This window comes from Canis lupus, chromosome 8 (assembly GCF_048164855.1).
Source record: "Canis lupus baileyi chromosome 8, mCanLup2.hap1, whole genome shotgun sequence".
NCBI classification, from domain to species: domain Eukaryota; kingdom Metazoa; phylum Chordata; class Mammalia; order Carnivora; family Canidae; genus Canis; species Canis lupus.
In genome coordinates this window covers 23,551,749-23,563,011 of record NC_132845.1, presented here as the reverse complement: position 1 = coordinate 23,563,011, position 11,263 = coordinate 23,551,749, and the positions used below count along the sequence as shown (strand labels likewise).

At 38.7% G+C, this 11,263-nt stretch overlaps 1 long non-coding RNA gene across 1 annotated transcript; it reads left to right on the top strand.

The window, feature by feature from the left end:
• The first annotated feature begins 1,330 nt into the window (after positions 1-1,330).
• On the top strand, positions 1,331-8,483 carry LOC140638006 (uncharacterized). The gene is made up of 3 exons (XR_012035122.1): positions 1,331-2,871; positions 7,953-8,023; positions 8,219-8,483. It is a non-coding gene; the product is annotated as an uncharacterized lncRNA (long non-coding RNA).
• The last annotated feature ends 2,780 nt before the right edge of the window (positions 8,484-11,263 follow it).

Below are 11,263 nucleotides of genomic sequence, written 5' to 3'. Positions count from 1 at the left end.
GGGTAAGGAGCAGCAGGGTAAGGCAAAAAGCAATATGTGACAAACTATTGGGACTCCACCATCACCTTGGACCACTGCAACTCCATTGTTACCTGTTTTATATATGGGAATCACTGAAGATTTCTTTTTTTTTATTTCATTTTTTAAATAAAACATTTCTCTTGTTTCTAAAACTTGGAAAACCAGGGGAATAGAAAAATCCATGTTCCTGGATTGACACTGGGAAAATAGAGCAACTATAAGAATGGTGATGTTTCTTCAGACTGATTATTTCTTTTTAATTCCTCAAAAGGCTCATTAAGTTATACCCTGCTCATCTGGGACCTTGGAAATCGTTTCCCATTCTCCCTACCCACTGCTTCTCGTGGGGTGGAAGGGACACATAGAGCAGATCAGATTGATTGTGTCACTCTCCCTACAGTTTTATGTAAATTTGCCAAAGAACTAAGATCTCAGTTCTGACAAGAGTCAGGCAAGTCTAAATATTTCTTACAAATATTAGATATTAGAGCTGACAAAATTCACAAGTAGTTTGGGTACCAGAGACTCATTAATTTTAAATGGGCGTTTGATTCCCAAAGGGAAGACATACTTCATCAGTTGGAGCATTGTGATGTCACAGAGGAACTTCATTAGTGTGCCAGTTAGAAGGGAGTCATGAGAGTAAGTAAAATGAAGTGCAAATAACTGCCTAATTAGGTGTCCATGAAAACTGAAGAGTCTCCAAAGTCATTAAAGATGACCATGCGAAACAGGCAGCCTTGTAGACTAAGAATTAATGCTTTCATAACCTTCACAGCAGGAAGGTGGCTGGGAGATTCCACGTAGATCCCCAGAAGACTGGTTAACCTGGATAAAGCCATTCAAGGCAATCAGGTGTGACATCATCCACATGGTTGAAGTCCTCTATAGCAGTAATTCTAGAACTTCTTGGGGCCATACTAGTAGAATAGAATACTCAGGGGTGCCTGAGTGACTCCAGTTGCCTTCAGCTCAGGTCATGAGCTCAGAGTCCTGGGATCAAACCCGGTGTCAGGCTCCACACTCAGCAGGGAGTCTGCTTCTCCCTCTCACTCTCCCCCAGCTCGTTCTCACTCTCTCTCTCTCTGTCTCAAACAGATAAGTAAAATCTGAAAGAAAAGAAAAGAAAGAAAGAAAGAAAGAAAGAAAGAAAGAAAGAAAGAAAGAAAGAAAAGAAAGAAAAGAGAAAAGAAAGAAAGAAACGAAAAGAAAAGAAAAGAAGAAGAAAAGAAAAGAAAGAAAAGAAAAGAAAAGAAAAGAAGAAAAGAAAAGAAAAGAAAAGAAAAGAAAAGAAAAGAAAAGAAAAGAAAAGAAAAGAAAAGAAAAGAAAAGAATACTCAGGAATCACCTCCACCCTTGCCGAGGCAGAGGTGGGACAGGCATGAGAGGAAGCTTTATCACAGGAATGAGCAAAATGGAACTGATTTTGATAAAGGGCATTGCAAGTACTTAGTTCACATTAGAACCATGCAGATACAGTCTCGTCCCAATCAATGTTATAAAAGTTAGTTCATAGACCAAGCGGACTTCAAGTGGACTTTAAACCGTATGTTGAAACCTTCCACTCAACGGGAACAAATAAGCAGGAGCTCTTCTCTCCTGCACTCAGGTGTTAAAGCTGCTGCTATTTCTGCCATCCTTCCACCCCCATCCTTGCCTACAAATTAATGTCCAAAGTTCCTAGCATGAATCAAGCCCCCTTCAAGACCCACCCCACTCTCTTTTCCCTATATTACCTCTCACCATGCCTTTGCCTGGTCCCTTATACATCACGCAGTCTGTGCTTGGTCTGGTTATGCCCTTTTATCCAAAGTCTCTGAATGGCAACATCATATTCATCTTTCAGAATCCAGTTCAAATTCACTTCCTTCCCTGAGGAGTTCATGATTCCTTTTTTGTGTTACAGACACATTTCAAGCATCTTCTTTAGCACCTGATTCGACAAGGGTGTGGGGAGAGCAGTTCTCCCTTGAGCCTATAGTCAGATGTATGTGCACAGATCTAGAAAACAATGGTGTGCACCCAGGAATTGTGCACATGGGACACTGAGAGGGGTCACTGAGTAGGTCACAAGCCCCAGGATGACAGGGGAAGGAAGGATTGGAGTATAGTGTGGGGTTGGCCTCCTGCCCCTGTCCCCAGCCTCGACCCGTGGATACATTTCCAGGTCATATTGACTGGGATTGAGAGTGTGAATTCTAAAGCTCAGTGCCTGCATTCAAATTTTGATTCTATTACATACTAGTTGCCTTGAGTGAGTCAGTTAACCTCTTTAGCTTCAGTGGAGATGGTAATAATAGCATTCCTGCCTCATGGTTCTGTCATGAGAATTATACAAGTTAATGAATACAAAGCTCCCCAACAGTGCCTGTCACACAATAAGCATCATATAATAAGTATCAGCTATTATACTTAGGAAGAGAGACGAGAGTTAAGTAAAAAACTGAAAATGCTGGAAGGCCTTAGGGCACATGCAGCACTAACTTGGAACCACTAAGTTGAGGGAAAACACAAAATAGGTGTTCTTCCCAACTACACCATTGATTAGAAGCAGCAGGGCACTTAGAAGTGGGGGCATCTAAGGGGACTGGAAGCAGAAGGGTTCCGGTGCTTGACAGAGGCAGCTGCTCTCAAAGAGACTGAGTCTCAGCAGAGACAGCAAAGTGACCATCAGGAGCAGTGGCTGTCACAGTGTGGCCTTTGTGGTACCCAGAGATGATGTCACAAGACATCCAAGATGTCCAGTAAGTGCAGAGCATTGTAAGTGACAGAGGAGCCTGGTTGAAGTAGAAGCTACCCAGTAGACGTGGTAACTGTGTCAGCAAGGGCAGTGATGGTAGCATAAGAAGGGTCAGTACTCAGTGGACGCCACAGGGTGTGGCATCACACTTATCCACATGCCTGTGGAAATATTCCCTAGGTCAACCAGAAATACTTGTGATATGGGTTTTGCCAGGGTACAGAGGTCCTCCAGCGGTCCTCAAATTATCATTGGTGTGACTTTATTTTTTACAGAAAGGAAATACTGAGACATCATTAAAAGCACAAGCTTTGGTTTCAGACAGGCTTGTACTTCAACAGCAAGTATTTACTAGGCATCTATTCTATGCCTCAGGTTCTGCTCTAGTCAGTGGCAATACCACAATGAACAAGGCCACTGTGATTCCTCCTCACAGAGAGCTCTCTTAGAGAGGAGGGCACAGATAACAAACAAGTAAGAAAACAAACTAATTGGAAAAAAAAAAGAAAACAAATTAATGGGATCTTGCCTATTTAAGAGCAATAAAGGCAATAAAACAGGTGATATGGTGGAGATGGGGTTGAGAGGGCTACTTAAATATGGCAGCCAAATTAAAGCCTCTCATTCACAGTGGGGGCTAAGAGCCAGGAAGAGGCAGCTCAGGGAAGATTGGGAACAGAGGGTGGGACCCTAAGGTAGGAAGACTTGACATACTAGGGGAACAAAAGGAAGGATAGCAAGTCCAAACAATGGTCAGCAAACTATGGTGTGGGGGCCAAATCCAGCCCGCTACCTGTTTATGTAAATAAAGTTTTATTAGAACACAGCCTTGTTCATTCTTTCGCCTCCAGCAGCTTTCGAGCTATAATAGCAGAGCTGAGTAGGTAGTTGCCACAGTGACTGTATGGCCTGTAAAACCTGTAAGATTTACTGGCTGGCCCTTTACAGAACGTGTGCCGACCTCTGGTCTGAAGCCAAGTGAACAAGCTGGGTGGAAGCAGTAGGAACTGAGTTTAAGGGGTGCTGGCAGGCAGCAAACTGCAGGACACTACAACCCTGGATTTCCCACATGTGATAGAAACCCCTGGAGGAGTCCAGGCAAGGGAGATGCTGATCTGATTCGTGTTCTCCATCCTGGGAGCTGTGTGGAGAGGAGGCTGCAGGGGCCAAGTGGCAGCAGGGACGCCAATTAGACAGACTCTGCTGAGCCCAGTGAGAGAGGAAGGTGCCGCGGATGAAGATGCTATCAGTGCAGATGGGACAAGGAGTCAAGATGTATGGTCTCAGGTGTAACAGGCATGAGAATCCCAACTCAGCTGGGTAATGGCAGGCAAGTGACTCCAACGCTCTCAGACTCAGTTTCTTGTCAGTAAAACCCTCAGACCACTACTGTGGATTAAATTACAAATGCACCTGAGGTATCTGTCAAAAAGTAAGTGTTCAATAGATGTTGGCTGTTATTGTTCTGCTGTCGAGTCGCTGTTGTTGGCTGGAGGCCCGGAGAGAACTAGGTCCCAGCATGGACCTCCCTGGGCTGGTTAATGACTCGATTCTCTCCCTGACTAGATTCGTGAGTCCCCTGGAGACAAGGAAGCTCTTATTCATCTTTATATTCCCCAAACTGTGCCAGGCACACGGTAGATGGTTAATAAATGTTTATTGATTAAACCATCAAGTTGGGATTTTTTTTTTCGACAAAAGAAAGGTATTATGCATTCTGCCATTTTCACCAGAAGAAGTGTTTTGTTTTTAGGGTTGATAATAGTATTTTTTGATGACAGAGAACATTCTGAAGATACAGAGTTAGTTGTGTCTAAGGAGAACTAGGACCTAGCATCCCCTCTAGCACAAAGGAAAACTCAGATACTGCTCCCCAAGAACCTCTAAGCTGACAAAATATGTCAATGATTGTAATTATATATTAAATCTGGACTAAAAAAGTCACCATGCACAAGAAATTCAATCATATCAGACGCATTTACATATCAAAAGTCTCTACCACAAAGAGGACCCAACAAGAGTCAAAAACTGTTGTTCCAAGTGTCAAGTTGTTTTCAGACTTTTATTTCAAACCAGTCGGACATTCTGGTGCCTTGTCCCGCCATATCAAAGGAACCCCTGTGTTGCATTATTACCTTGTCTCTTTTACTAATTCATTAGTCTGCCTATAAAAACTAAAAAGGTCTCTCCCAAAATTGAAATTTAAGAATTTTTGTCAACTTTCCTATTCTTTGACACACCACTTACCAAGAAAGACTGGAAATCTACCCTTCACAAAGGAGTTAAGTTTTCGCATTATAAAAATGATCAGCGCTGTCTAAACAGTTGTTTCAAATGAAATTAAGTATGGCATACACATTTTCAGATGAAATATGATATCCATAAAGTAGATACATACATTGTGACATTTTTATTTTTAAAAAGGGGTTGTACAACAATGGTTGTACAATACAGAATTATAAAATCCTGAGAGGGCCAACCCAAATAAAATGTTACTAGGCGTATCAACTGTGTATTCACAGTAGCTATATGTGTTCTTATCATACCCTTATTGCTCTATGTAAAAAATTAACTACAATTTCGTAAAAATCAAAAGATTGAAAGAACGTCTCAATAGTGATCACCAAATCTGGCAGTACTTTGCAAACTTTTAATTTAACCAACAAACTCCGAAAGTATAAGAAACTGAAAATAAGAAAAATATTTAAAATAACAGAATATTAAAATGAGAATCCTTTACAATAGTAAAGGAAAAGGTGGAAATCCTTGAAACATCCATGAGCAGCCATGAGGAGGGAATTGTTGTTTTTTTTTTTTTAACACGAAGCCTGGCATCTCACAAATAACGTATGTTCCATATTATGTGGCAGTTGCTATAGTAACAACCTTTATTTTCTGAAACAGTACACAGATGTGTACAACATACTAACTTGCTGGTTATAAATTACAGCTTTTCCCATAGTTCAATAACTTAAAAATTCTACGTTTTTGAAATCTCAGAAGTTCTGTTGTTATTAAATTTCTTTTATGAGATAATTTTCCTTGTACTTTCAAAATGAGAGTGTTCCCAAACAGGCCGAGAGAAAGGAGGGATGAGAAAATGGGGTATATCAGAGAGTAGCAGCAGACGGAGGACTGTTTTCTACAGAGTCTGGATGAAACCCACTGAAATGAGAACATTATTTTAATGAATTAGGCGTCATGTACAATAGTGATGAGAAATAAGTCGCTATCAAAATGATGTTACAAATAAAGTTATGAATTGATTTTTTATTACAAGGTGCCAGCCATATTTACAACTTTAAAATAAATGAAGATTATTTTTTAGAAATGTTATGAACATTAATATAATTTTATAAGTGACAACAGTGTGGGGGAGTGAATTAGCCTGGTTATTTGACTTCAAATGAAGTTTTTCTGAATCTTAAAAAGGCCTGAGTCTGGGAAAAATGCCGATTTCTGTGTTTAATAAGAGATTAGTATCTCTTTGTCAGGTTACAAGACAGAAGACAGATTTTTACTGATTGGGGTATTTTTCTTTTTATATTTTAACCTTAATCAACAAATATTTATCAAGTGCCTTCTATGTGCTAGGGAGTTAACTGTCCATGCCTATGTCCTACACATAGATATGTGTAGAAACAGAAATTATGGAAAAAAAGAGTTCTGTAGATTCTTTTTTCCTATCCTGAAAATTTACATATGTTTTCCATGTGCTGGATCTGAATATATTCTTTAATAGACAGTTCACAGTGTAGATTTTTAAACCTTGTCAAAAAGAGTCATCTATGGAGCATTTATCAGGCTAAAGTTTATTACCTGAGAAACACACTTGAAAATAAGGTTATATATTTAACATTTACAGTTAAAAGTCAACTTTCTAAAATTGTGTGTGTATACATATATATATATATATATTCTAGTTATATATATATTTTTTTCTAGTTATAAGGAAGAGTGCAAATATCCTTATGTAGAAAGTAACAAAGTAACAACCACCTCTGATTTAGAAAGTCCGGCAATCACAATGCTAATAGATTTACCTAACAAACACAAAACACTTGGAAATGCTATTTCAAGTGACAATACAGTTACATTCAAATTCAAAATTGTCTTATGGCAGCAATGACAGGATGAGAAACAATTGAAAACCGGGCAGACAAGAACAAATCATTTTGAAAAGCTTGCACCATTAAGTGGTTGTTAAAATTTTTGCTAATGCTTTCCACACACATACTCTTTTCTGTATCATTCTGAGATATATTAAAAACAGGACCATGACTAATCCATTCAAGTCCTTATGTTATCAGAAAGAGAGAGAGAGAGAGAGTTAAGTTATCACCTAATGGGGGCTTAGAGGCTAGAACTCGGAACCCAAAAGAAAAAGAGTACTTCACTGTTAGATGCATTTTAAAAGTATTACTTAAATTACATTTAAGTCATCAGATAATTATGAACTTTCTTCTCTTTTATATTTATATGGCATATTTATTGAATTGCACAGTATGCTTTTACAATAAAGTGCTTTTTACGTTGCCGCCTTTGTTCATCCAAAATAAAACTGACAGTTATCCTTTTATAAGCTATTCCGAGAACATTTTCTCTTCTTTGAAGCTGATTGATGCACTACTTTAAATGTTCCTGCAAATATCTTTTCAATTCAAGTTTTTGCATAATGTAATAAGAAGATAAAAGAATTCTATACTTCAACGAGAGACATTACAAAGCAAGTAGAGACATTATCAAGGGCATTAACATGCTCCTAATAGCAATAAAACCTTTTAACTGTCTGATGTAGAACATGCTCCCACCAAACCACCACATATTATGGTAATTGGCTCCAATTTCTGAATCTTGCATTGTAAAGTTACAAAGAGTTAGGTAGAACTGAAAAACAAATCCAGAATGCTCATCTTGTTAGCGTTTCCGTTGTTTGCCTGCTACCTCGAACAGGACTGGTCTGGTCTGTGGAGCTGTGCTTTCCTGTGCTATCATATATTTGCATCCTGTCTCATTTTTATTCCTACTGACTCTGATATAGATACACATTTTTTCCCAAATAACCCTTTTCTAACTCCAAAACATCATAGTAACACAAATAGCATTTTTCTCGCAATTTCAGTGTAACAAATGGGTTCTCTGTTCATGCCTGTGTCACATCTCATTCACTTTATGTGTTCTCTCATCATAGGAAGATGCAATCGGGGAAAATATTCCATGAGGATGCTTTGATTTTTCTTTACAACACAGCTACTAAATTATGTGAGTAGCCTTTCCATTGTGGTCTAGAGGAAATATAATTTCCAACTAAAGTTGAGCCCAGATTCTGTTAAATTAAATAGCAAAGAAAAAAAATAGTTCTTGGCTTTATTCCTCTCAGATGGGAAGCAGGGCAGTGGGGAATTGACACGAGTCGGTCCTTGGTGATTAACCTGCAGTTTATGGTTGTGTTTCCAGGTGACGTGCCCATCGCGCAGGAAGCTTCTCAGAGGCTGTGGAGAGCAGCCTGTCTGCTTTGAGAAGTGCAGATCTATCAGGATCCAGAATCGCGCTCTGAAAAAGCTGTCATTTCATGTCTCTAAAACAGCCTCTGATTTAATGTACAAGATGTCAAGAAGTAAAGGACAATAAAATAAAAGCCAAAAAGGAGAACTATTTCAATTAAGAGGCATCTCTATACCAATTCTTGGAAATCACGTAAAATAAAAACTGTCAGAATCAATCTGTGCTTAAAAGGTTGATTTTCGTGGTGCTTACATAGAAACTGCAAGACAGAAAAAAAAATACAAATTATTAACAGAGCAATTGAACCTTAAAAAATTCTTTTCTCACTGGATAGGTATTTGGTTATTAAATTTTCCTAAGGGACCTAGGGAAAGCAGTTGTATAGCAGGTGCTGGGAGTTGGGAGAGAGGAGAGAAATAAATCCTCACACAGAAAAAAGTAACAAATGTAAGCTGCAGTCCTATAAGAAAGAGTTTCAGGCATTTCCAGGAATTTAATATTTGATTGCCAATAATTAGAAGCTGTATATAAGTATTTTGGACTTTACCTTTTATTGTCATGATTTCCAATGGTGTTTGAATGTCCTTTTCGGAGAAAAATAAATATTTCTTGAAGGACTGCCCTATCACCCCAGTAATCAAATATCTTAAAGGTGAATTGAGAAAAAAATCTTTGTGAAATTTGGGGCAACCTTTTAGCTAAGAGTATAATAATAATAATAATAAAGATATAAGCATTGCCCCAAAATAAATAAAATTCTACCAAATGTGACTTCCTATGGAAGACACAAGTTTTATTTTCATTTATTTAAAAAATATGCTGTTTAAGAAACATACACTATAACTCCATCCTACTCCTGTCCTTAGAATTTTTATGATGTTATGCTTTTTATTCCCCATTTTCTATTGAGAGAGAGAGATTGGGCAGGGAAATAAGAGGTGAATTCACTTGCTGTCCTCAATTGATTTGTACATTTCAGGGATATGCCCCTTTCCATGGTCTATTTCTGGTTCCTTTATTTAAAAAAAATCAAGTTTCTCTGAAGGAAATACTTTACAGAAGAAAATTCACTCCCTTCTCATCAAATCAAGAACTTTTCTTAAAGTAACTCTACCACAAGCATTAGGAGGAACAGCCTAAGAACTGCCTCCAATCACAAGAAGAAAAATAACAAAATCAGCTCACTCATGATTTCCTTAATATACTTAAAAGAGATACAATCCCACTGATGCCTCTAAAAATAAAAATGAGGAAAGGGCAACTTTATTGATTCCCTGCAAACCAACGAACGTGTAACTTATTGATAATACTAAACACCATCTAAGCCTTTAGTGATTTCCAACCAAAAGTCTGCCTCTGAATGAAGGTTTAAATCATCGTATTAATATATTAGGGGGGAAATTATCATGGGAGACACTTGGAAATTAATTAAAAACCCTGCACTCAGTTTGTTTGTGAGAGGAGATAAATATCACACATGGGAAATGATGCCTGACAACCGCCATAGTTTTCAGATCCAAAATTAGACCCTGACAGCTATGTCTTTGTATGACTCTCCTTGGGGTATAATATGCAGAGATATAGAATGAGGAGATTTCTGATAGAAGTATTTATTACTGACACTTCCGAAACATTCCACGTGTGGCATCAGCAAAGCATGCTCCTCCACCTTAGACAGAAATGTCAGGTTTTCTTCCAAGATTTTTTTTCTATTCCTCTTCCCCTCTTCCCATCCCTCCCTCCCCATCCACCACCACCCCCTTTCTTCTCCAAAATATGATTTTTTTTTAGAAGTTCAACAGCAGCCCCTGGTGGAACTCAGCAGTTGTTTCAGCCTAAGCACAGTTGTTCAAGAAACTCTATCCCTCCTGTCAATAAAAAGAAAAGTCTGTCCATGTGTATATCGCCAACACCTGCATGCTGTTCCTACAGGTCACAGATCAGAGTACAACCCCAAATGTACAAAATCTGTGCTTTGTCATGGTAATTTTGGCCAATTTCAGTAGCTGGAGTTTTGAAAAAATATAGATATATGTAACAAACAATAAACATCTGTCTCAAATATCACATTCATTTTATGCATGAAGACCAACAATTAAGTGCTCGTGAATAATGCTTACCACAGGGTGTGTGGAAACGAAGAGATCCCTCACGCATGAGCCAGCGATCACCATTTTGTTTGGCTCCTGTTGTGACAGAATCAGCTTTGTCACTTAGCAAAATGAGCTATACAAAATGACAATTCTATGCAGAGAAGGGATTTCTCTGGGTCACAGCTCAGAAAGCACCACAGAATGCCACTATCTCGCCCCATCAAAATGGCAAGCTAGACTTCACAAGAAAACCTACCAAAATGGTCTTCAGAGAGACCATGACTATTCCTACTGAGTTGGCAGCCACAGATTATCATTTGAGGACAAGGAGGAAACAAGTGGCTCTTTGCACTCGGCAAGGTAAATCTGCACCCCTCGTAAAGGTGCCTGGTGGAGGCGCTCAAATCCAGCTTCCCTTCCTACGGTGCCATCTGCCTAGAGGGCAATCACCTTCCTCTCAGCATAACGTGAGGGTTTTGTTGCTACACCCTGTGCCTTTAGGGCTGCATCCCTGCAGAGAGGTTGTTTTTTATAGGCCAGAGGTGGCCTGGTCCTAGACAAGGAAAGAGAGAATTATATACTCAAGAAGCTTGCTTTCTTGATTCTCAAGGGTGCCAGGGTTGGGGGCATTCCCCCTCCATGAGGCTCATGCTAAGACAAAGGAACAATTTACTCAAAATATCTGAAGGTTTACTTGAGTAAATTTACTCACCGTCTTTAACTTGTGTATTTTGACTTTTCTCTTCTTAAATGATGCAGTTTATTAAAATGAAAAGCAAATAGAACCTCTAAAGCTTTACATAGCTTTATGATAAATACTAGAATAGCATTTATATTAAAATTTTTAATTTTTTTAATTTTAAAAGTATTATACTTTGCATTAGCCTTTCCCTTGCCCCTGAGT